At 42.0% G+C, this 25,589-nt stretch overlaps 1 protein-coding gene across 1 annotated transcript in view; it reads right to left on the bottom strand.

Annotated features, from left to right (window-relative positions):
• Positions 1-25,589, bottom strand: part of GRIA3 (glutamate ionotropic receptor AMPA type subunit 3) — a 286,926-nt gene that overhangs the window by 187,783 nt on the left and 73,554 nt on the right. The gene's annotated exons all lie outside the window — the stretch shown is intronic.

Here is a 25,589-nt window from a genome sequence, read left to right as displayed (position 1 = left end):
TAAAGATCAATGGAGATGATTTATTTTTATTACTTAAAGGACATACAAGGAATCGCAGATCATACATTCTCCTTTCTTTTCAAATATTAGCATTTTTTTTTTGCCACTCAGAAGTCAAGCAGTGTATCTTTGGAGACATCAAAACCTTTCCAAAGAAAATGTATCCCCACAGACAGTGATACTACAGACAAGTAAAGTGTCCTCCACAGAAGGATGCAAATAGTATTTAGTATGCCAAGATCATATTATGCAAAATAAATAGCTCTCAACTGGGATGCTTAAGGACACTATTATCATGGCAACTGTTATTATCTTAGCTATGACTTTCACCTAAGCTATTCTGAGTGCTACAAAAGTTGAGCACACATTCAGATATTTCTCCAGCTGTGGTGAGATTAGCTGAGCCCTGTGTGGCCTGATTGGGAGGAAGTCAATACAAATACAGTGAAAGTATAATTAAAATGGGTATCACAGTGTGATGAGCTGACAGGAGCACTTGAATGAGACTTCAGATGCTTGGTATACTAATCTTAGCTTTGGACAAGCCCCAGAGCCTCTCTAGGCCTCGGCTTATAAAATGAGGAATCTGCTTCCTAAGAGTGTAATGGGGATCAAATGTGATCCAGGCGTGAAAGTCTATGGAAAAGGTGAAAGTATTGCTGCATTAATTTTGTTTAACCAGAACCTTCAATTAACAGGATTTTCCTCTTCCTATGCCCTTGATTTAAAAGAGGCAATAGATAATAAACCTTTGAAATTGGAGATTTCATCAAAGCTATGTCCTGACCTCAGTCTGTGTTGTCGCTGTATCTATCTTCATTTCTCCTCCTGGACATTGAGAACAGATGTACAAAATGATAACCCCAAAGCCCTGCAAGAGCCTCAAATACCAAAAAAAGATTCAATAATATCTTTAAGGCAGGGACATGAAAGCAGACATTTCAGAAAATTTGCCGAAAGTAGACCAAACTAAATGGATTGTTTCAACATACTTCTAATTTCAGCCAAACAGTCTATCAGAAGATTCTGTTAATTAGAACAGTCCATTCCCCGAGAATTTTGATTAACTAATCCTCAGCTGCCTTATTTTTAATAAAAATATAAGTGTATTTAATTTGGCTTTCTGCCATAGAAATGGTTTGCTAGCCAAACCCTGAAGCACCACAAACAAAGATTAAATGTTCTTGCACAGTTTAGGGGCAACAGTTGAACAAGAATAAGGTGAGAATATAGTGGAAAGAAGAAACATCTGCAGGATCTGTTTTGGTTTTCGTGTCCAAAACCTTGGGGTGTCTTTTCGAGACTGACTCAGGAGTGTGGCTGTGACTGACGATCCAGGCAGTGGTGATTGGTTTGCCCTGGGAGCCCTTTTTGGAGCTATGACATTTGTTTGTGAAGTGAGAGCTACTGATCCCCATTTGATTCTTTTCCTCTGGTTGTAAGATGGAATTACAAACACCCACAATCCTGCAAATTGTGTCTTATGCAGTTGGGAATGGGGTTCCTTGATTCATCAAATATTCTAGTTTAACAGAATGCTTCCCTAGTCATCCTTTAGGAATTTCTGATTTTTAAAGTGTGAATATAAGGCAAAATATCATTAATAATATTGCATCAGGTTGAGCGTAATTTTATCTTTCTTTGGTAATTTAAGTAAGTACTTCAAGGCCTTGAAGGATTCCTGAGCCATGAGGTGGAATGTCAGGTCTCCATGTGGTGTTGATGTGAAGAAGGGCTGGCTAACACAGAGGTCTTTGGGGGATTACAGTGCTGGGAAATCAGCTTTTGCTGTGCTATTCTACTGGGGCACAACAGGATGCTATCTGAATTAGTTAGAATATTCCCCTCCATTTCTCTTTCCCTCTGCCAGCTTCTTGCAGCTGTCTTCACCTTGTATATCTCTTACTTCCATCTGCCTGCTGTTTTGAAACTTCCATTTCCTTGAAATTAAGCCATTTTGTGTGACAGGAGAAACCTTTGAACCAACATCCAAAGTCTAAATCCATTGGTGCTGTTTAATGACTTATTTTGAGGACAGTCAAAATGCATGGTGGGGGACTTCCTTGGTAGTGCAGAGGTTAAGAATCTGCCTGCCAATGCAGGGGACACGAGTTCGATCCCTGGTCCGGGAAGATCCCACATGCCGCGGGGCGACTAAGCCCATGAGCCACAACTACTGAGCCTGCGCTCTAGAGCCCACGAGCCACAACTGCTGAGCCCGTGCGCCATAACTACTGAAGCACACGTGCCCTAGAGCCCGTGGGCCACAACTACTGAGCCCACATGCCACAACTACTGAAGCCCAGGCGCCTAGAGCCTCTGCTCCGCAATAAGAGAACCAACCAAAATGAAAAGCCCGTGCACTGCAATGAAGCATAGCCCCTGCTCACCACAACTAGAGAAAGCCCGTGCGCAGCAATGAAGACCCAACACGGCCAAAAAAAAAAAAAGCATGGTGGTATAGTCCCAGGCTGAAGATTCTGGGTGCATCTGTCACTTGGTGGAGACAGACTCTGCCAAGAAGCCAACACCGACCCTGCACTCTCATCAGTGATGCTGCTTGGAAATCTGGGCTCACTGTGACGGCTGCAACACTGGCTACTGGTGAAGCCTGCAGCCTGCTGTGAGGACCTAGGTAAGGATTTTACCCAAACTGACTTCTGACCTTTCTTACTGTGGGTCAAGGGTTGAAGTTCAAAGCTGGAAGGGACCTCAAAGATCATGTAGTTCAATGACTTTCAACCCTGGCTACTGCCTAAAATCACACGAAGGATTTTAAAGCCCAGGTCCTACCCTAGACCATTATCTCACTTTCCTCATTATCATAATTGATTGTCACACAAATCTGGAGAGTAAGTATTATTGGCTCTGTTTTACAGAGAGGCAAACAGAAGCTCAATGATGTTAAGTGGCCGTGCCCAATATTATACACTAATAAGTGGCAGTGCTGTGATTTGAGCATAGGTCCTTGACTCCATTCCGAATGTGAGATCTTTCTCTTTTCTGTAAGCATTGGAACCCTTCCTGTAACTGCTGGGGAGCACCCAGTCAACAGGGTGACACACTTTTCTGACCTCTCTGGTTATTTAATCAGACTTCCTGAAAGAGACGAGTCTGAGTCAGGTCTCAACATGCACTGGCTCTATCTGTACTTAGGGAGGAAGTCCATTGTGTCCTACAGGCTGGGGCCTGACTTCCTTCGCTCCTTCCTCCAGTCTCAGTTTGTACTCCTCATTTTCTGCCTTTCTGCTGAAAAGTTGGTAGAGATCAGATTGCAGAACATGTGAAACACCAGGGAGAGGTGTTCAAATTTTAGTCTCTAGGGCAGTGCTGTCCAGTAGAACTTTCTGCAATGATGGAAATGTTCTCTATTTGTGCTGGCCAATATGGCAGCCACTTTCTGCATGTGGCTTTTGAGCACTTGAAATGTGGTTAATGGGACTGAGGAACTGTGTTTTAAATTTTATTTCATTTTAATTAATTTAAAGTTATGTTTAAACAGCCACATGTGTCTAGTATCTTCCATAGTGGACAGCAAATATCTAGAGGCAGTAGGCAAGGACATAATAATGACATAGTTTAAGAAAAGCACTCTGGCAGCAGTGGGTCAGATGTTCCAAGGGGGAATCTTGAAAAGACTAAGAGCATGGACACTAAAGTTAGACTGCCTGGATTCATATTCCAGTTGTGTCACTTACTAGCTGTGTAATCTTGGGATCTTCACTTAAGCTCTGAACTGCAGGATTCTCACCTGTAAAATGGGACCAATAATAGCGCCTCCATGATAGAGTTATTGTGAGGATAAAATAAAATTCATGCATTGTTTTAGTAGAGTGCCTGGCACACAGTAGGTGCACCTGAGTAGAATTTTAGAATTTTCATTGGCTCATGGCTGAGTGAAGGAGGAAAGGGGGAGGGGTCCTGTGTTGTTCTTCATTGTGCAGGACCCAGCTGCATTTCTGTCAATTAAAAATATAATATTCAGAAAATCCTCATCCAGATATGGGAGTTTATGGAGAGGATGGAAAAGTGATCCCAAGGGAAAGGAGTAGGTGGTGGGAGAGGAAACAGACTGACTGTTTTCCAAAAGAACTTCAAAAGCATGGAACCAGCAGGTTCTGGAAGTAAAAGAAAATGTACTGAAGAGCAAGAACATAGAGGAGAAGCCACTGCCTAGATCAATGTCATGAAGTTTTCCTCTATATTTTCTTCAAGGAGTTTTACAGTTTCAGATCTTACATATACATCTTTAATCCACTTTGAGTTGATTTTCATGTATGGTATAAGATAAAGGTCCAATTTCATTCTTTTGCATGTGGATATCCAGTTTTCCCAACACTATTTGTTGAAGAAACTATGGATGGAGAAACTTTCTCCATTGTGTATTCTTGGCACCCTTGTTGAAGATCAGTTGACTGTATATGCTTGGGTTTATTTCTGGGTTCTTTATTCTGTTCCATTGGTCTATATGTCTTTTTATGCCAGTACCATATTGGTTTTAATTACTACAGCTTTATAATTAATATATTTTGAAATCAGGAAGTGTGATGCCTTCAGCTTTGTTCTTCTTTCTCAAGATTGCTTTGGCTATTTGGAGTCTTTTGTAGTTCCATATGAATTTTAGAATTTTTAAATATTTCTGTAAAAAATAGGGATTGATATGGATTGCACTGAATCTGTAAATCCTAGGCAATGATTTCTTGGATATAACATGAAAAGCACAAACAACAAAAGCAAAAATAGACAAGTGGGACTATATCAAACTAAAAAAACAATTCTGTACAGCAAAGGAAACAACAGAGTGAAAAGACAACCTACAGAATGAGAGAAAATATTTGCAAACCATTTTTCTGATAGGAAGTTAATCTCCAAAATATATAAGGAACTCCTACAACTCAGTAGCAAAAAGCCAATAACCTGATTATAAAATGGACAAAGGACTTGAATAGATATACAAATGCCCGACAGGTATATGAAAAGGTGCTCAGTATCACTAACCCTCAGGGAAATGCAAATCCATGCCATAGTGAGGTTGTCACTTCACACCTTTTGGATGGCTATTATCAAAGCAAAAACAAGAACAAAAAAAAAGACAACAAGTGCTGGTAAGGATGTACAGAAATTGGGACCCTTGTACACTGTTGGTGGAGCTTTAAATGGTGCAGATGTTATGGAAAACAGTATGGAGGTTCCTCAAAAAATTAAAAATAGAACTACCATATGATCTGGCAATCCTACTCGTGGGTATATATCCAAAAGAATTGAAAGCAGGATTGTGCAGAGATATCCCATGTTCACTGCAGCATTATTTACAATAGCCAAGATATAGCTAAATGTCCATTGACAGATGAATGGGTAAATGAAATGTGGTATGCATTTACAACGGAATATTATTCGACCATAAAAGAGAAGGAAATTCTACCATATGTGACACCATGGATGAACATGGAGGACATTACACTAAGTGAAATAAGCCAGTCTCAGAAGGACAAATAGTGCATGATCCCACTTAAAATGAGGGAGCCAAAAGCGTCAAAATCATAGAAACAGAGAGTAGAATGGTAGTTGCCACGGGCTGGAGACAGGGGAGTTGTTGTTTAAGAGTATAAAATTTCAGTTATACAAAACAAATAAGTTCTAGAGATCTGCTGTACAACACTGTGCCTATAGTTAACAACATGGTATTGTGCACTTAAAATATTTTAAGAGGGTAGATGTTAAGTGTTCTTACCTCAATAAAAACAAAGTAAAACAAAACTAAAAATATCAGAAAAAAAAAAGAATATGAAGGAGAAAAACTCAACGTCTTTAGAATCTCCAGAAAAGCACCCTTGGACAGTAAATGGAACACTGGATTGGGAGTCAAGATGCAGCCACTGACCTGCTGTGTGACATTAGGTAAATCGCTTCCCCTCTCTGGGCCTTTGTTGTCTCATCTGTAAAATGATGGCTTAGACTAGCTTTCTTTGTTTAAAACACTCAATAATGTGTGTTTGGGGAAATGTATGCTTTAAAGGTTCACTATTCTTATTATCATCATCATTATTATTCCTACTCAAAGGCTTAATTTCTGGAGTTTGCATTCCTTAGCCTCCATTACTGTCTTGGAAATGAGTCAGCCCACTGTTCCTGCTCTCATTTGGTCATTTCCTCAATTCGAACGTCTTAGTAGGTGCCTTAGCTACCGGACTTCACCAACTAGCTAGAGCCTAGTACCACCCCCTCCCTTGGGTCCAACTCAGCTTCCATGGTGTCAGTCCACAAAACTGCTTGGCGCTAGCAAAAATTTTAAATCTGGAGTTGTGCAAACTGTTAATTAGGCTTGTAAACATTCTCCACTTCACTTCGCTAATATTTTTTGGTCATGGAACTCTTCCCACAGTTACTCCTGGGGTCTGCGCCTGGTGCTTAATTACATCTGGGCATCCCTGCTTCTGTGCAGTGGCCCGGCCACGCCCCTCCAGCCCGCCTTGCTCTTTGCTTGCAATATGCCTTCTGGGGCCCGGATCACTCTCAGAGAACACAAGGCCATGACTTGTTCCTTTTTCATTTATCAAAGAGCAGAATAGCATAGCAGATGGGTGCAGGGGGAGGAGTTGCTGATGAGAGGCAAATAGGACTAGTTATATTTTCTAAAAAGGCCTAGTAACATTACTTTTATGTCACGTACAAATAACTAAGACCAGTCTCATAATGGGCTGGATGATATGTTTCTCTCTCTCACAGCTGCCTTCTCTCTTTCTCCCTCGCCACCTCCAGCCCTTCCCGTACAGTGTTACATGCTATGGGCTCAATCACAACCAAGTGTCACAAGCAAGCAGATGCCCAACAGGCACTTTTTGATGGTACTTCTCACCGGGCCAGGTCTTATAATTAAGCCAGAGTTGCCAGATTTAGCAAATGAAAAATCAGGAAGCCCAGTAAATTTGAATTTCAAATAAACAATGAATAATTGTTAGACTAAGTATGTCCCATGCAATATTTGGGACACACTTATTCTAAAAAAATTTTTATTTATCTGAAAATCAAATTTAACTGGACATCCTGTATTTTACCTGCTAACCCTAAATTAGGTAGACTAGATGGTCACTTAGGTAGCACAGGTTAGAGACCTAAGAAGTCCATTTGCTCAGTGACATCGCCCTCGCTGGCCTGGCTCATTGCTTGAAATCCTTGCATACACAGTGTCTTCGAGTTAAGGCATTAGAAGCTTCTGTCAAAACGTGTATTTGACCCAGGAGACGTTGTACATTGAGCCAGTAACCAGTATTAGTACCCTAGCCCAGACCAGTTCTACAGGTGAATTCACTGATCATCCAATGAAGCTTCCATAAAATGAGACACAAACAGGTGAATTTAATTTGGGAGAGAGGACGATGAGCTAGGGCTAGAGCCACGGTGGTGCCCAAGAATGGCAGCAGAATGGAGAACCCAAAGTTAAGCTTATACTGTATGATAGTCACCTGTACGATAGGATTGAAGAGGTGTTGGGTACAGCCACAGGCATCCCCAGATACTTCCCCCACCTACAGGCACAATGCCTGGTAGCTCACCATTAGCCTTCCCCTTGGGTTACCAATGCTTTCTCTCCAGGCATCCTCCCAGGGGAGCGGCAGCCTTGCATAATGAAAAGATCCCTGATTGAAGAGTCAGATGTGATTTTGAGTCTTAGCTCTGCCACTACTAGCTGTGTGACTTAGGTTGGACAAGCAGGGTGTCCTCTCTTTTATTTCTTCATCTCTAAGACTTTAAAAAGTGATTCTTGCCTCTGAAGTCTCGTAGGATTGTTGGAGGAGCCGATGAAACACTGTGGGCATACATGCTTTGAAAAGAAGCACTGACAAAGTGCTTTAGCGGTATTGAAATGCATATCCTCCTGGAAGGGGTAGCACAGTCCTGGTTATCTGGTGTATCACAAAACTGTCCTCCCTGAGGGGGGAGAGATGGACCATAGGAAGGACAGGGGTGTTGGCTGCTGTGGGCTAGTGTCGTGAAGAGGAAGGGCCCAGGCAAAGGAAGCTGTGACTGTCTCCCCTGCCCCCAAATAAACTGCCGGCTCTAGCATTTTGCCAACAACTGATCCTATGGCATGAGCTCAGAGCAGGAAGGCAGGCCTGGAGGGAGGAGGTACGGAAGACTGCCTTGAAATACTGCAGGCGGCATTCACCGGCTCTCAAGGAAGAGCTCCAAGTTAGGGGGGCAGGTGGCCAGCGGAGGTTTTGAATCTACCAGAGGAAATTATCCTCCCTCTGTGTGCCCAGGATAAGATCTCAGAGCCAGGGAATGTTTGTAAATGGACTCTCTCATTTAAATAAATCCCACTTAAATATTTATCAGATCATGAATATGCATGTTTCTCCCTCTCAGCGCTGGAAAGAGAACCGGCATGTAATTTTTAGATGGCACATAAATAATGTAAGGGGGGAAAAAGGGATCTTTGTTCTGTGTTGACTGTGTATTTACAGCATCACAAGAGGTCTTGAAATAATGAACTGATTTTTCGCTTTCCCAGTCTAACTGTGCACATGGAGCATCACCTTTCCTGTCTTTAGGGTGATTTGCATTCATCTGTATCCTCAGGGGAGGATTTTGGAGGCAAGAAAATGAGAATGGTCAAGTTTCAATGATCAGTGAGTGAGTCAGCCGTAGCAACCTATACCCCATGCCCCTCTTCACTGGCTATCCCCACCTCGGATTGTGATGGGAGAGGCAGTGAGCAGAGCTGGTCGTGCAGCCCCCAATTCAGATGCTCAAAGGGGAAGGTCTACAAGGCACTTCCTAAAAAAGCAAATGTCACTGGGCCGTGCAACCATTGTCCTCCCTAGCCACAAGAACTTGGACCTGGCTCCAGACACCTAGCAGAGTTCAAGGGAAAAGGGAACAGGGCAGTTTTGATGAGGATGTGGGATAGACTGAAACATGAGCAGGGCCCTAAGCTCCCATGGCAGGAAGGGAGCCACAGACTGCCTGTTCCTACTTCACCCTTCTATTTGGCGAGAAGCAGCTGTGACTGGAGCTCAGGGTGTGAGCAGGTGAGAGAAGATGTACTCCTACCCCTGAGTTCTCTCTGCTGGATTCCATGTCCCTAACTGTCCTTCCACAGCTGCACAGTCATGGCTTTGTGGATTAAGCATGATTTGCCTGCTTTCTTTACTTTTCTCCTCTATCAGTCTGAGGAATTGAGAGAGAACGGGCTTATCTTTTTGTCCTAAAGCATCTTTAAAGATAGCATCCTTTCCTTGTTAATAATTGAGCTGAAAGTTCCTGTCTGTGTGGAGTAGTAGAAAGAACACTTTACTGGGAGTTAGGAAACATGGTGTCTAGGACTAGCTCCACCATTTACTAGGAGTGTGACGTTGAGCAAATCACTTAACCTTGCCTCTACTTCCTCATCTGTAAAATGAGGATCATGACAGTACCTCCCTTGTAAAATTGTTGTGAAGATTAAAGGAGATGATGCATTAAAAGGCTCAGCGCAGAGCCTGGCACTTAGTGGGTGCTCAGTCAAGGGAGGGTATTAGTCTGAGGAATTGATTACTCATTAGTCTCCAAACTTCCCCCAAAGCCTGAGCCTTTCATAGTCAGTAAGGAGATAATCCCTTGACCTAAAATCGTGTGATAGTCTGGTGGAGTGGAAAGATTGTTGGACTCGGTGTTAGGAAACTCAGGCTTTAGTCCTGCTTTCACTACTCATTAGCTATGTGACCTTGGACAAGTCACCTCCCCCTTTTCCTTTGTAAGCCAGCAATGATACACATACACTGCCCTCCTCACTGGGTATGAATGACGATAAAAGACAGGGAAAAAGTGTTTGGAAGTATAAAGTGGTAGGTTTTCTTTTGAACAATATTAATTAGAATAATTGACTTCCCTTCCACTTTAGAGGCTTCGAGTTAAGCAATAATTTTGAGATCTCAATGACATATTAAGTAAGATCATGAAGGCAAATAGTTGATGGAAATATTTCTCTAATTTCAAGTTGGAACATTCAGAGAGTAGAAAGGATGAGAGCTAGAAGCAGAAGTCAGATCCCAGAGCTCTAAATAGCTTAGCAGCAGCTATAAGGAATTATGGGGTCAGTGAGAAGGTTGCTTTTGCCTCCTATTTTTGTCTTCTTTCCATCTCTTCTTCTAAGATGCCTTATTAAACTAAAGGGGAAGAAGTGCCTTTAGGTACAGTGATAAGACATCCAGGATTTTCTGGAGCAGTCCAAATTTCATGTATTCTTCCTTCTTTTCTAAAAAGGTGATTCCTGAAGTTAGTAACTAAATGTGGTTTCATGTTGATGCTTTTCTAGAATTTTAATCATTATCATAAGTAATAATAGCTACCATGTATTGAGTACATTTCTTTCTTTGTTTTTTCAAGAGAGTAATTAAAATGGTTTACTTAAAAAAATATTGGCTTAACACAAAAAGAAGTGGTATAGGAGGAAAAAATACATGAGACAAGCAGAAAACAAATAGCAAAATGACAGATGTAAATCCAACAATATCAATAATTATATTAAGTATGAATGCACGAAAGACTTCAATCAAACATACAAATGATCAGTCTAGCTAAGAAAAAGCAAGATTTAATGATATTTGCTGTACACCTTAAACTGACAACATTGTAAATCAACTATACTTCAACAAAAAAAGATTTAATGATATGTACTGAGTACATTTTGGTTTATCAGACACTGTGCTAAGCACTTCTACCATATCTCATTTAGTTTTCATAACAGTCTAGTTACGTAGATACTATAACCATTTCCATTTTACAGATACTCAGACTTTGGCCCAAGGTCACACAGCAGATTGATGTCAGAGTTGGGATTGAAATCCTCAGGCCTGTCTTGGAATAAACCAGAAAGAAAACACATCACCAGACCACATGCCCTGTTTCTATGTTCAGAAGACAGGCCACTGTACCAGAGAATCTTGAACATCTGCTTGGTGGAGATAGCCCCTAAGATAAAGTGATGAGGAAGCTGGAGTTTGGGGGATGCTGACTTTGGATTTCTGAAGACTGTCAGTGAGGGTACTTGTTATATCTTATCTGTTCATCTATAAGACCACAAAAGGATTCTTCCCATGATTTCCCACAAAATTACCAGCAATCTCCCCATGCCCTCCAACTGTTGTCCTCCGCTTTCTTTTCACAGCCCTCCTAGTGGGTGATCCACTCAAATGATGGTCCACGCAGTCCTATGGCAATGGCTGCAGGGGATGGGCCTGCAGGTGGAAGGGAACTTGCAACTAGAGACACGGTCCTTCGTCCCCTTTTCCAATATTTGCCAACTTAAGCCAAACAAATGTAAGACGATAAACTGAGCTTTGCTTCACAATTCTAGGATTCAATATGTATACTATGAATCCAAGGGAGCCTAAAATGTGTCAGAAAAGACATATGCTCTGCTTTCTGTCAGCTTATTAAAAAATGAAAATATAGATGTATTTTTGGTGGAGCCACTGGCTTCAAGATTTTCCAAAGAGCTTGTCTGTTCAGCTTAAGTTGGCTTTAGGCATTTGTATTTGCTTGTGAATGAAGAGAATGCCATTTTCTGTTTTATTATTCTCCAGAACACGTGCCCAGTAAAACCACAAAAATGCACTGCTCTAGCTTTTCCAATCATTTCCTTCTCTTCAGCCATGGGTCTAGCCTTAGCAATATATGGGACAGACAGAGGGCTGGCTATGAAGTTAGGATTGTAGGAAACTAATGACCATCCCCCATCACCAGTACTGCAATTCCAAAAGCAAGGCTTCCTTCTTTTGGCCCAAGGCTTTCTGTACTTGACTAAAATACAAAGATGTCTTGAGTGAGGTTGTGCATCAGCCATTTCTACCTCTGTATAATGTAAATATGTTTCCCAGCTCCTTTCCTGGGAACAGGTTCTGATTCTGATAGAGGAGGACCAAAATTAGCACATTGGAGAAGTGAGCGGGGTGGCCCCAAGGCACAGACAAGACATGACAGGGCAGCTAAGTATCTTCATTCTATGTCTCAGTGGTCAATCCTGTCCTGTGACCCTCATAAGCACATAATAATAATGGCTAACACTTACAGAATGCTAAGTAGGTGCCAGGAACTGTTCTAGGTGCCTTTCATGGATGTAGTCTACACAACAATCTTATGAGTTAAGTACAATAATTATCTCACTTTAAGGGTGAAGAAACAGGCAGGGAACCCAGAACCCATTCTTGCTAGCCATGGTATGGCCCAGGGAGTATATCATAGGAGTCACTGGTCTGATTAGCATTTGTGGACTCTTCCCATTTAATGCAGTGACTTGCTAATCAATAGAAGGAATAGACAGAACTGGCTGGATCGTCTGGGCAGATGAATACCCAAGGAATGTAGAAAGGTACATAAACGCTTTCGGTTCTGTTGGGTAAAGCCTTAAAGGAAGCACTGTGACTCTGTGGGCACAGTAGGATGAGCCCGTCTTCTTACATCTTAACCACTTGTCTGCAGAGCAGTTCTTTTAGCCGTACGCAATTGCTCAGTCATATTCGGCATTTGATTTTAGCTTACGTCATTATGCCATTCCTCTTTATTCCTGTGAGATAGGATGCAAAGTATATTACTACCATTATGTTGATAAAAGAATTGAGACAGAGTAGAAAAGACTTAATACGATAAATCTGTGGCTAGCCTTTAGGTTTTTGGAATCCCACATTTTAAGTAGAATTACAGATTAGAAAACTCACCAACTCAAGAAAATATGGGGCCAATCCATTTTTTTGGAAGCTGAAACCTCAGACTTAAGAACTTTAAAGACCTTTCCAGCTTGACATATCTAAGATTTTTTTTTTTATGCTACTATCCAGCACTGTTCTAGGTGGATAAAAGTGGTGGGATAAAAGCATCACTTAGGTAAGCCTTAGTCCCTCCTCTTGAAAGTTACCACCTTATTGATGAAACATAACACATTTATATTATGGGAAAAAGTCAAAAGATGGAAGACAGTGGGTAGTTTTGATAAATAATATTGCACTGCTTCCTGCCACACTGTACCAAATAGAAACCAGTTATTCTCTCTTCAGTATTTTCAGGAGGAATACACTTCCGCCAAGAGCTTCCCAAGAGAGAAAGAGACCTGACTAATCTTTAGAAACCTTTTCTCAGCCTCTCAGGGGTATAAAATGCTTCTGTGTAAGAATTCTATAGTTTGCTTGTTGGATCTTGGAAATTTCATAGCTGATGCAATTCTTTTTAATTTCAAGCAAGAAAAATTTTAAGCAACGTAAAGCCTCACGTCAAATCTCTTTTGCAAAAATTACCAGGTTTACGATGTTTATTGTTGATTATCTTTGTTCCTGATTTGTGTCTGTCAGTAATTATGGTTTCAGGAACAGGGCTGGTCATTGTAAGATCAGCAAAGTTTGTTTTGCGGGCCTTGACACCACCCTTTTTCTCCCTGAATTCAGGGTCTCACTCTCCTGTGTCCTCCCGCGCCCACTTCTATCTCTCCACACAACTATTTTGTATCATATTCCTGCTAGTTCGTCCTGTCTTTCAGGAGTTTGTAATTGAAGGGACATCTTTAAAGATCCCTTTCCCTGGGGGCACCCCCTTTTATGCCCATGCCCGGCCAAACCTAAGTAGGATAGAAGCAAGAAGGAAAAATCTGTTTATGGAAAGCCTACGGAAATGCCCTTTGGATTATAGGTGCGTGGCTCGCTTCGTCTGGTACAGATAACTGAGAACTGACTGCACCTGCTCTCGCATCACTTTTCATCCTTGTCACATTGCCTACACAAACAATTTGAAATAATTTGCCTTATTTACTTTTTCACTGGGAGCTGTGGAAATTAATATCATGCTGCTCTAGTCTTTAGAGAACGCATGTGGATCTCTAAATACCATTGGTTGGTATGAAATAGTGCAATATCTACACCTTAGCATTTGAGAGTCCTCAAATGTTAATGACTCTGTATTGGCTGAGATTCAGGGAGCATCTAGTTCACTGCAGATTTGTCCTTTAGCTAGAAACCCATAACTAAAGTTCCCAGCACTAAAATGTTTGTTCTGCTTCCAAGTTGGTTGGATCAGGAAGGTGATATTTTTGGTAAGGAGGCTGGGTCACAGAAGAACTCAAAATCAAGGTTAGCACAGTATATAGGAGATAGTTGAGCACCTAATATATGATCTGAGGACATAATCTACCCAACTCCATCTCCTTCAGTTCATCAAGGTCCCTGAAATCTCCCATTTTGTTTTTAGGTAAGGTCTGACATTCACTCATTCATTTGTTCAGTTTACAAATGATAATAATCCAGGTACTGTATTATACTCAGAGTGCTGGCAGAGATGAATAAGATGACAATCTTGTCTTTAAGAAGTTCACAGTCTTGTGAGGAAGAGAAAGACATAAACACATAAAAATACTATAGTATAATCAGTGCTATACTAGAGGCATATACAGAATACTATAAGGACACAGGGCAGGCAGTGGTGGACACCTAGACCTAGGGAAGAGAATATCTGAACAGTTTTGAAGGATATGCCATTTACCAGATAGAGCGGGAACACGTTTGTGTGTGTGTTGGGGGGTGGTGGTGGGAGAGTGGAGTGAGGGGGCTGAGTGCTGGAAAGTTGGAACAGTATTTGCAAAGGCATGGAGGCAACCCCTCCCCCAGAAAACCCAACAAAGGCATAGTACATGTTGCTTATTGAACGTGGCATACTTCCATATGGCTAGAGTGTAGAGAACTAGTGGGTAAGGACTGGGAGGAGATGAGGCTAGGAAAATGGGTCAGAGTTTAATTGGATCGTGAAAGCCCTTCTGTGCCGTGCTAAGAAACTAGGACATGGTCCTAGGAGTAACAGGGCACCGCTGAAAGCTTTTAGGCAGGGGAGTGCTGTGATGGGAAGATTGCTCTCTGGCGGTGGTGGAGGGCATAAAATCAGGGAGATCAGTTAGGAGGATGGAGCAGGAGGTGATGGTAGACTGAAGTTGAGTCAGTAGTAGTGGGAATGTAGAAGAGGGTCTTTGATGATGAGATGTGAGGGATGATGAAGGAAGATTCAAGGATAAGGTTTCTGCTTCAGGCAGCTGGGCAGTGCCATTCATGGAGCCTGGGAACATAGGTGGAGCAGAGGGTTTTCTGGGAAGATGAAAGTTCAGAGTTTGTCAGGTTGAGTTTGAGGTACTGGTGGAGCATCAAGGAAAAGGTTTTAGGGAAAAACTAGACATATGGATCTAGACTTGGGGAGAGCCTCTGGAAAGCCCATGTAAAACTGTAACTGTCCTGCCTAGTGAAGCATTTTGAATCTTTAGAGAAAGTGGATATATTCAACAAACAAAACTGCATTATCTATTATGCTAGAAATTCATATCATTTTTGGTAGGAAACAATGCATGCATTTTACAGAAGCCTTGAGATTGCAGATGAGATTGTCATTTTAAGAACGTGAAGGGTATTGGCTTAAAGATGTTGAATGGAGGGGAGGCACTGTTGAGAATCCCAGCAAACCTTGTTAGAAGTGAGTCACGGCAGTCCCTAACTTGGAGATCTGCCAGGAAGGGTTTTAAGATCTACTGGGATATCCTAATCTACCAATGAAGCATTGTCTCCTTTTCTCCTCTACCTAGCAGGTTCCTAGAAAGGTTAAGGGCTGAGCACTAAGGAATGAGCAAGAAAAAACAAGAGTGTGCTGAGGGTCTCTGGCTAATTTCCAAAGCCAATGTGGGTGATTATTTGTGTCTCCATAACCCTCCCTAAGAGTGGTCATTTGAAAAAGAGTTCTGGCTTCATTATAAATGGAAGTGCTATAATAGCTCACAAAATTTTAGAACCTAAAAGAATCACTCTAGATTCTACTTACTTATTAACCTGTCTCTGCTCCCCTTCTAAACTGTGAGCTTATTACGAGCAGGCACTCTGTTTCATTCACTTCCATAATCCCAGTAATGTCTCTGACACAGAATCCCTGCACTCAGGAGTTGTTAGTTGAAGAACGATTGAGTCCACGCCCTCATTTTACAGATGTGGGATCTGAGGACCAGAAAGGCTATATGACTTGCCCAGGATCACATGGCTACTTAGTAGAAGAGCTGGACATGGAACTGAGGATATGGTTTGATGATGCTTTTCTTCAGCATCCTTAACTGAGCCAGTCACCTCTCACAACTGGGTGTTCTTGATGTGTGGTTGGAGGCTCTGATCATATGAGAAGAGACAGAATGTTTCTGGAGAGCGTTCTGTTTCTCAGCATTCCTCCCCACTTCTTAGATACATAACAGACTCTTGAAATTATCTTTAAAAACTCTGGACATAGATGCCCGTACTCTGTGTGACCATGTGCCTATGGGAAGGCAAATGTGGCCCATTAAGTCTACTTTGCAAAGTGTGTCAACCTCAGTTTAGAGAAATCTCCGAACATCTCTTTCCCTTAATAACTCATTACGGGTCTGTCATCCATGAATTCATCTAAGCCTTTATTTAGGGGGAGAGGGAAGCTATTTATATTTTCAGTCTAATCCACCACTTGGTGTAATGAGTTCCATATGTTTCCTCCATTTTCTACCTGCTGTGAGAAGTAAGGCTTCCTTTATCTGTCCTAAACTCACCTCTATGGGCTATATGCTGGTAAGACACACACACACGTGATTTAGGAGGGAAAATGACCCCACTATTAACTGTTATCTCTGTTTACAAACATATTAAAAATTCAAATGAAAGGAAACTGAAATAATGCAATTCAAAGTGAACACAGTGGCAGCTAATTACCCCAAGGAGAAGGATGTAAATCCTTGACAAAACGGAGGCCCGTTGATTCAGGAATCGGGGAAATAAATGAGAAGCCTGCTATGGAATCGGTGCCTGGCCAAGCACTGCCTGCCTGCGGTGAAGTTGAAGCACCCTCTAAAAGTTCAGTGTGGCCCAGGAACACAACCTGTCAGCCTCCTCGCCTGACATGATCTTAATTAGCCTCTGTTCTACTGCCGAGAAAGCCCGCTGAGGCAGTTAGCACAGAGAATTAATCAGATCGTTTGTGGAGTCGACAAAGCAGGACAGCAGTTGACACTGGCAACTTATTGATTGGAAAGGATTCAGGAAGAGTGGGAGTGCTGTAGCCTTTATTTGTGCCCCTCTTTTCCCCCTGAATGAGGGTGCTCCACAGAGACTGTGGGGGGAGGAGGGGGGAAGGAGTGAGCTGTGCTCCACCTTAACCTCTGCCCCCCCCCCCACCCCGGCCAATCATATTCTGTCTTCCTAGCTTCTGTAAACTTTACTGCGAAGGCATCACGTGTAGCGCTGCTGATGCCAAACAATGTGTTTGACTGCAAGGGAGAGGGAGAGGGCACTGTTGATTTTGTTGCAAATTGCACTTTTGCTACAGGATTAGTTGGGAAAATGGAATTTTGCCAGTATTTCCCTCCCTCCTTTTGTTTACTGCCTATTTTCAACAGCTCTGTAATTGCTTTCCATTTAGTAAAACGAACATTGTTCCCTTTTTGGTTTTTCTTTTAATTGTGTTTCTTGCCCTAAGCTCTGACGTTTGGGAACATTGATGGGAATGCCACTTTGTTTTGGTTCTAGATAACCACTTGGCCTTAGCCATCAAAGCAAGGTCATTGCTAGGGAAGGCAGTTGGGTGGTGGGCTCAGAAAAAGGTTTAACTTCTTCCATGGAGCCTTCCCTGATGGATCCCGCTTGCTTATTGTGAACTCTTTCTTATTTGGACTCTCACAGTACTTCAAATCTGTACATAAATCTTATCCCATCTCTCTGACCATAATGTAAGTTCTTCAAGGCTAAAGACTCCACCTTCTACTTAACATAACTCTTAACACCAATTTAGGCACAGTAAGAGACACTCAATAAATGCTACATTGGTTCATTACAACCCCTTGAGGAATTCTTGCAACCATTTGTCCTTTGACCCTGCTGCCACCTTGGCACTATTGATATTTTGGTCTGGATAATTCTTTGGGGGTGGGGTGCTATCCTGTGCACCGTAGGATGTTTAGCAGCATTCCTGACCTCTACCCACTACGAAAAATGTCTCTAGACATTGCCAAATGTCCCCTGCAGGGGGAAAATCACCCTCCCTCCGCATGGAGGACCACTGTTAAAATAATAAGAGGTAAAATTTATTGAGCATGTTACTGTGTTCAGCTTGGTGCGAAAGACATTACATGCATTCTTTTGTTTCACTTCCATGGCAAACCTGCCCTGGCTCTAATTGTTGTCTCAGGGGGCTCCAGGAGACGAACCTCAAAGTCACAGTTGCAGAGCTACCTCACAGTCTGTCTCTTCCCCAGGGAACATTTAGAAGAGCCTTCTCAAAGACCGGGCTCAGGCTCCACCGTGAATTCATGGGACACATCAGCTACTCCTTGATGGTGTAACGATCACCCATTCATTGAAAACTAGATATTCAGCTTAGTGAGGGTTAATTCCTCAAGGAGCTTGATGAAAAGCAACGGAAGGTCAGGGCAAAAGCAACCCTGCCAGCTGTCACCTCCTTTTTTCAGAGATGTGACTACCATTACAAACAGCTACTGCATGGTAGGGGGGCTAGAGATCTATTTCTTTCACTCATACAGTGGCATTTTAGCTCACGAAGCAGAATTACTAGCTAGCCCACTGAAGTGTCATTCCTAGCCTAAATCCAGACCAGCTGTCTTGCAAACAATGCAATTAGTCACAAGAGGGACAGGGCAAAAGAAGGCGGATAAACCAATGCAAATGTGTCCTTCTACAGAGGAGGGGACTACTCAAAACAACATCTCTGAATATGAAGGACAACCCAAGAGAAAAAATTTGACATTTTAGCTTAGTGTGTCTCTGGAGACGGATGTATCTCTGGCTGTAAAGTCAATTCAACCTCAAATTCACTGCCACCAAGGAGTTAACGATACATTAAAATTAGTCATGTCATTTGATGGAGAAATATTCTACTTCTGGAAAATACCTTTATAGGACAACTGCCTTTCCGAGTCTGAGCTAGAAATATTACAGTAAACAGGATCTAATCACAGCAAAGCCTTTTTTCAGCTTTGCATGACAGCTGTAAAATATGACAGTATTTATTAATAGTCGCTTCAGTCTAATCTGCAGCATTGGAGAGATACAATGGAATATGTTGAGAGAACAATTTCCACAGTAACTAATATTCAGCTTTTGAAAGGGTAGTTTAATGTCTAGTGATTTTTTTCCCCAACTGATGGTCCAACCCCAGGAACAAGCTACTAAGCTAATAACCTTTGTGGAGAGGAAGTGTTTAAATGATAATTTATTTCAAGAGCTGACAACAAGTTTCTCGGCAGTTTCTCTTTTTATGCCCCAAAGCAGTGAAGGATGTGCAAATCGAAGTATTAAAAAATATGACAGCTTTAGTATTTTCATTTTCAATGAAATTCTCATTACAGACAGATGTACAGTCTTTTATTCATAATCCGGTCCGAATAGTCATTCATTATTATTATTGTGCAGGCTCTCGAGATGCCCTCATAGTTGAAGCACCATCACAATAGATTAGGCGGGCTGCAGAAACTACCAAATGTCTCAGGTACTGTCAACCCTGATTATTGTTGTTCAAACAGGGGAATTTAGTATCTGTCTCTCACCAGAGATTGTACTCTCTGGGTCTTCCTAATTCATTCAGATGTAAAAAGTAGCTTGACTTTCAATAAAAATTCTTTTGGCTTCGTTTTTCCCAAAAGGCAACTAGACATGACTAGAATTGGAGCCATCTGTTACCTTCGCAATCCTTTAATCAGTTCTTAAAGTGGAAGAGAAAAAAAATCCGTGATAATCCGTCTTTTTTTTTTTTTTTAACCATTACCTGCTACTTTCTTTAAACTTCCTGCCAAGTAGCCATGGTAGAACCTATCATCAGTCTCTCCTTGCTTTCTTCTGCTCCAACCAAAAACAGTCCCATAGTGATGACGGCCTGCAGGTTTAGATTTTTCTGGGCTCTGGAAGCGGCTTTGCCCCAGAGAGGAATCTACGAGTTCAGATTCACCTCAGAGTCAGGTCCACAACACAGCATTCCACGAGTGCGCACTATGGGCAAACCCACCTGTCTGGCTGCATTTACTACTTTTGCTCCCCATCTATCCCTTAATCTCGATTTTTTTCCCCTGCTGCCTATCTGGATCCCTGGGACTCTGGGACCAAAGGCTCTTGTGTTCTTTTGTGGACACCAGGCTTTAAGAAAGAAATGGACAACTGGAGTGCATCCACAGGAAGGCAACTAGGACAGGGAGGGTCTAGGTAACAGGTCCTTTGAAGAATGGCTGAAGGGAAGACTAAGGGAAGAGCTAATCGCAGTTTCAATGTTAAAAGTGTGGGAGGCAATATGGCAGCCCAGTGAACAGCACACACAGACTGTGGAGTGTGGCAGGCCTTGGTTGAACTCCTGGCTTTCATTGCTTTGGCACACTAAGCTCTGTGGTCCCTAGGAGCCATCATTGAATCTTTTTGTGCCTTGGTTTCCTTCTGTTGTAAAGATACGGGGATGCCGTGAGGATTAAATGTGGTAATTCATAAACTCAGGGTCTAGTACATAATAAATGCTTAAAAATGGCAGCTGTTCTTATCAAACTAAGATAATAAAATGACAATAATAGGGGTTTGCTGGTTTGTACCACTGATTGGTACTGGGATATGTGTCTGTCCATGCATGTGTGCATGCGTGCCTGTGTCTGTGTGTGTGTAGAAAGGGAGAGAGAGGGTGAAGCGTGGAGGTAGGGAGAGAGACAGGCAGAGAGAGAGAGATGCAGAGAGCGAATCTGTGCCTTATTTGGGAAAGTAGAACTGGATGGAAGGGATGAAGCCAGGTTATGTAAGTAGGTGGTAAATGACAGCATGCAGGAAGGTGCGAGGGACCTAAGCTCTGCTTGCCTCTCAGTAGAGTTTAAATCCAGCCAATCTGAAAACATTCCCGGTCCTCTGAGGAAAGGCCCTTTCTCCTTGTCTTGGAGAATCTCTTTACCTCTTAAGTCCTTCAGGAGATTTTAACATTTTCCCACCTTCCTGGCTATCTGGCAACACTTTAATCGTTTCACGAGGTGCCTGCTCTAATGAATGCAAGTTTCGTTGGTGGATGGGGCAACAGTTGGGTGAAAAATTAATTTTTCCAGGCCCCTGAGATAAATCACTGCTTCAGCAACAGGACTGTCAGCTCCTGAAAGGCAGGACCCGAATTCTGCTCGAACACTGCCAGTGGCCTAGCACAAGCCAGCACTAGGAAACGCCCAATAATTGCTTGTGGACTGACCGACTACTTGTTGTCAGTGCCCACGTCCTGACACAACCTTCTAGAGCAAACAGAAAGGTCTGTTAGAAGGCAGGTGACTTCCTGAGAGTTACCTGGGAACTGAGTAGGGAGCTTCAGGTTGAGAATAGGAAACAGCAGGAGTTTATTGAACACCGACAAGAAGGTAGCGACTAGTTGCCTCAAAGGGCACTTTGAGCTATTATCTCATTATCTAAGCCGAGAGCCACAGGCTGGGCCAGATTCCTTCATCTCTGTGGGGTGTGCCCATTGAAGCCAAGGAGAGTTGTCAGGTGCACGAGAGAGTCTGGCTGCAGTTCTCAAGCATGCTGCTCTTCTGGGGGAAATGTTAGCACTGCAGAGAGCTAGGTCACTTGCACCCAAAAGATAGGTCTAATAGCAAAGTGGAAGAGTTTTTATGGAGGTGTAGAGGCAGGTTAGGACAGAGATGTCAAGCCAGGGAGGGCAGGCATAGACAAGTACAAAAAGGGGGTCGATAAAGAGAAGAGGGTACAAAAGGGGCAGATATCACACTTAGTAAACCTCATGACTTTTCCAAGAGCTGACTTTTGATGTATATAGCACCAAGAGCATAAATTTCAGCTTTGTATTAACAAACCAGGGTGGTGATTTTAGTAACTAAGCAAAGTGATGACCTGCAAACACAAAATCAGACCTTACTCAGCAGACAGAAATCAAAGCGTAACTAACAAAGCCTTGAAATCCACTCAGTGTTTCATAATTTCAGAGATAAAATTACCCTGATTGTGCTGTAAATCTTTTAAATGACCACAAATGTTTAACCCATTTCTCAGCTCCTCACTCATCCCTGCCCTTATGCAGTGGAGTCACATCATTTGTATATTTAGCTTATTTGAATGTAATTATAGGTGCTCCCTTCTGTCTCTCTCCGTCTTTCATTTCTCTCTTATGTAATTTTAAAAATTCTAAAATTACACTTTGCAGTTGTAATTTCTCCCCATAATGTTTATTACTGAAGCAAGAGATGATCATTGTAGAAAAAGAGAAAATACAGAATAGATACATTATTGAATATTTTAAAGAACCATACCACATAGTTTGAGTTATAAATTGGGTTTTCTCTTTCCTTCCTTCCTCCCTTAAGACCTCCACCAAGTGTCTGGAGGCGATGGTGCCTTATCCTCACTAAGGGGGAGAGGGATTTAGGCGGGATTGAGTCGGGGTGCGGTGCGGATCGGGAGGCTGCGTGGGGGGGAGTAGGGAGGGTATTTCGGTCTTTATGTCGAGGCAGACAACTCCACTCAGCTCCCTCCCTCCTTTTTTCCCTTTCCCTTCCTTTCCTTAGTTTCCTTCCTTCCTTCCTTCTTCCCTCCCTCCCTCCCTCCTTCCTTCCCTCCCTCCCTCCTTCCTTCCTTCCTTCCCTCTAATCCTCCCTCCCTCCCTTCTTGGTTTTTCTGTCTCTTTCTTTCAGTCCAACATTTAAAAAAAAGACGTGGGCTTATTCTGGATGAATCACTAATGGAATTGGGAAAACACTAAGTATGGACTCAGGCCTGTGCTAGAAACTAGAGGAAGCACAAAGTCTAAACCTAGGTGTTAAGCAATTGTTGACTATCATAATGGAGAGAAGCGCCTGGGAAGGTAAATAGCAGACCCAGTGAAATAACAACAGAAAGCAGGTAAGTGCCAAGTGAATGATATGGACAAAAGGGTTCTGTGGGCATTCAGAGGTGGGCAAGGTCTCTGCTCCTTAAGAGTGGTTCACCTCCTACCCTCAGTCACCTCAGTAAATAGCGTCTCCACCTTACCCAGTCTCTCAAGCCAAAAGCTTAGTAGTCACCCACGAATCCTTTCTTTCCCTCACATGCCACAGTCAATCTGTCACCAAGTTCTGTTGATTCTGTGTCCAAAATACATTTCAACTCTACTTTTCTCCATCTCCAGTCTAGTCTAAGCTGCCATCATTTCTCACCTGGATGACCACAATGGCCTTTTAATTCATTTCCTTTCCTTCACTCTTGCACCACACTCCATTCTCTACAGAAACTTAAATGAGATCATGTGACTCCCCTGCTCAGAATCCTCCAATGACTTCACATTGCAGTTAGAATAAAATTCATATTCCTTATCTTGGCTCCTGTCTGTACTCCATGGCTATGATCTGGCTTCTGTTTACCTTTTTAGTCTCATCTTAGGCCACTCTCAACCTCCTCACTACCCTTTAGCCACACTTGTCTTCTTTCAGTTCCTCAAACATACCAAGCTCTTCCCTGCCACAGGGCCTTTGCACTTGCTATTTCCACTGCTTGAAAACTCTTTCTCTCTATTCTTCACATGGCTGTCTCCTTCTACTTCTTTAGTTCTCAGCTTAAATGCCCCTTCTCAATGAGGCTGTCACTGAGAATCCTTTTAAAATTAGGTCCTATCCATTAGGATCTGTCTCTTCATTTCTTTCATAGCACCTTACCTAAATATATAATTATTTTATTTGTTGACTTACTTATTATTTTTTCTATCTCCCTTATTAGAATGTAAGCTTTATAACAGCAGGAGACGTGTCTATCTTGTTCATCATTTTAACCCTGCCACCTATTGAATGAATGAATGAATCATTGTGCACTGGAGTGGTCAGGGAAAGCTACCTTGGAGAGGTAGAGTTTGAAGTGTGTTTTGAAAAATGGAAGGATAGGCAGGAAGGATTTTCATAATCAAGATGGAAAGAATTCCAGGTAGTAGAAGTGCAGTTGCTGAGGCAAGTATGGTTCTGGCACATTTGGGCAACAGTGGAAAATGGGAGCTGCCTGTAGTAGAAAGTTCTCATTAGTAACATAAAGACAACAGGTTCGTTGGTTGGTTGAGGCATAATTATGTCGAGTCTTAAGAAATAGCCTGCTTTTATTTTTCAATGTGGGCAATAGAAACCATTGAAACTTTTGGAACAGGGTCATAATATGCAGTGTTTTAAGAAGGCTTTCCAAGGAGGAAATTAGTATAAAACTTTATGGAAAGTACTTCTTAAGCAGAGCAGATTAATCCCACCAGCTAAATGGCTATAGAGGAAAAAATATGAACACACACAAGTCAGAAAGGTTTCTTTTGGCTCTAAGACCATAGAATTGAACAAACTATTTACTGAGATGATTTGAGAAAAAAATGCAGATTAAGAAACAGACAGAGATGGACTTTTGCTTCCTTTCCTCTAATAGAGAGCTAATGGGCAAAGGAGGGTCATGGGAGATGAGGAGAGAATACATTAACTTGTGTCTCCTGCTTTTCAATAAATGAGAGGCTACAGCATTAGCAGAACTGATATTTAGTTTTAAAAGTTTCAGGAGAGAAGCTGTCTAATTTACAAACTTCAGTTCTGAAAATTAGATTTTTATGCACCAGATTACACTGTATATAGTACATGGAAATAGGCTAATTCATCCTCAGTGTTTGAAAGAAATGAAATGCATTAAAATTTAGCAAATTGTGAATTAGAACATTCAAACTATTTTGGTACTCTAGTCAGGCAAAGATCTGTAGGAACACACAGCACTCCTTCCTGATTCTGCCCTTTGTTCATGTTCTTTTTCTCTTCCCCAAACTCCATTTCCTTCTTCTCTTCCAATCCACAGCTTATACATCCTTTAAGGCCTGGCTCCTCTAGCCAGCCTTCAAAAACTCTATTTCTTGGAGTGCTACCTTTTCACAATTCTCCTAGTAATCAGAATCTGTAGTGTAGCACTCAATTTGATACTGAGTTTGATACTCTGATACTTTGCTCTGAAAGTTGTTCATGAATTGTTTCATGAATGTCCTTTTCTGTCTACCCCCACTGGAACAGTATTATATAAGCATGTTTCACAAGATTTGAATAAACCATTGAGGATTGATAACAGTTTGTAGATTGGTTGACTAATTAACTGATAAGATGTAAGTTAGGATTAGTAATAAGATACAAAGTGTCCTATGTCTGGTATAATATTAAAAAAATCATAGAATATTACATTAAGAAGGGACATAGCTGACATAGCTTTGGTGAGGAGATCAAGGCCAAGAGAGATTGAATGAGTTGGTCAAGGTCAGAGAGCTAGTTAGTGGCAGAGCATGGGCTAGAACTCTGCTCTCCTGCTTCAGGTTCATGAAATTTGATAATATTCTGGAGGTAAGTACCATAAGCAAATACAGGCCTTAGTGTTTCCTCACAGGGTTTGATGATGAATCAAAATGAGAGTGAAGTGAAGAGTACTCTGGATTCCTAAAAACAAAATGGCCCTTCAAGTTAAGTTACCTATAAGAATGTCATTTCCAGGGACCCCTCAGGCAGATAGGCCTTCCATTTGCTCCTTGTTTCTCTGAGTCAGAAAGTCCTGAGTCAGAGAGAGCCATTCCCTGTGTAT

Source organism: Balaenoptera musculus, chromosome X (genome assembly GCF_009873245.2).
Source record: "Balaenoptera musculus isolate JJ_BM4_2016_0621 chromosome X, mBalMus1.pri.v3, whole genome shotgun sequence".
NCBI lineage: Eukaryota > Metazoa > Chordata > Mammalia > Artiodactyla > Balaenopteridae > Balaenoptera > Balaenoptera musculus.
Note: the sequence above shows the minus strand (reverse complement) of the source record. Positions and strands in the feature narration are given on the sequence as shown.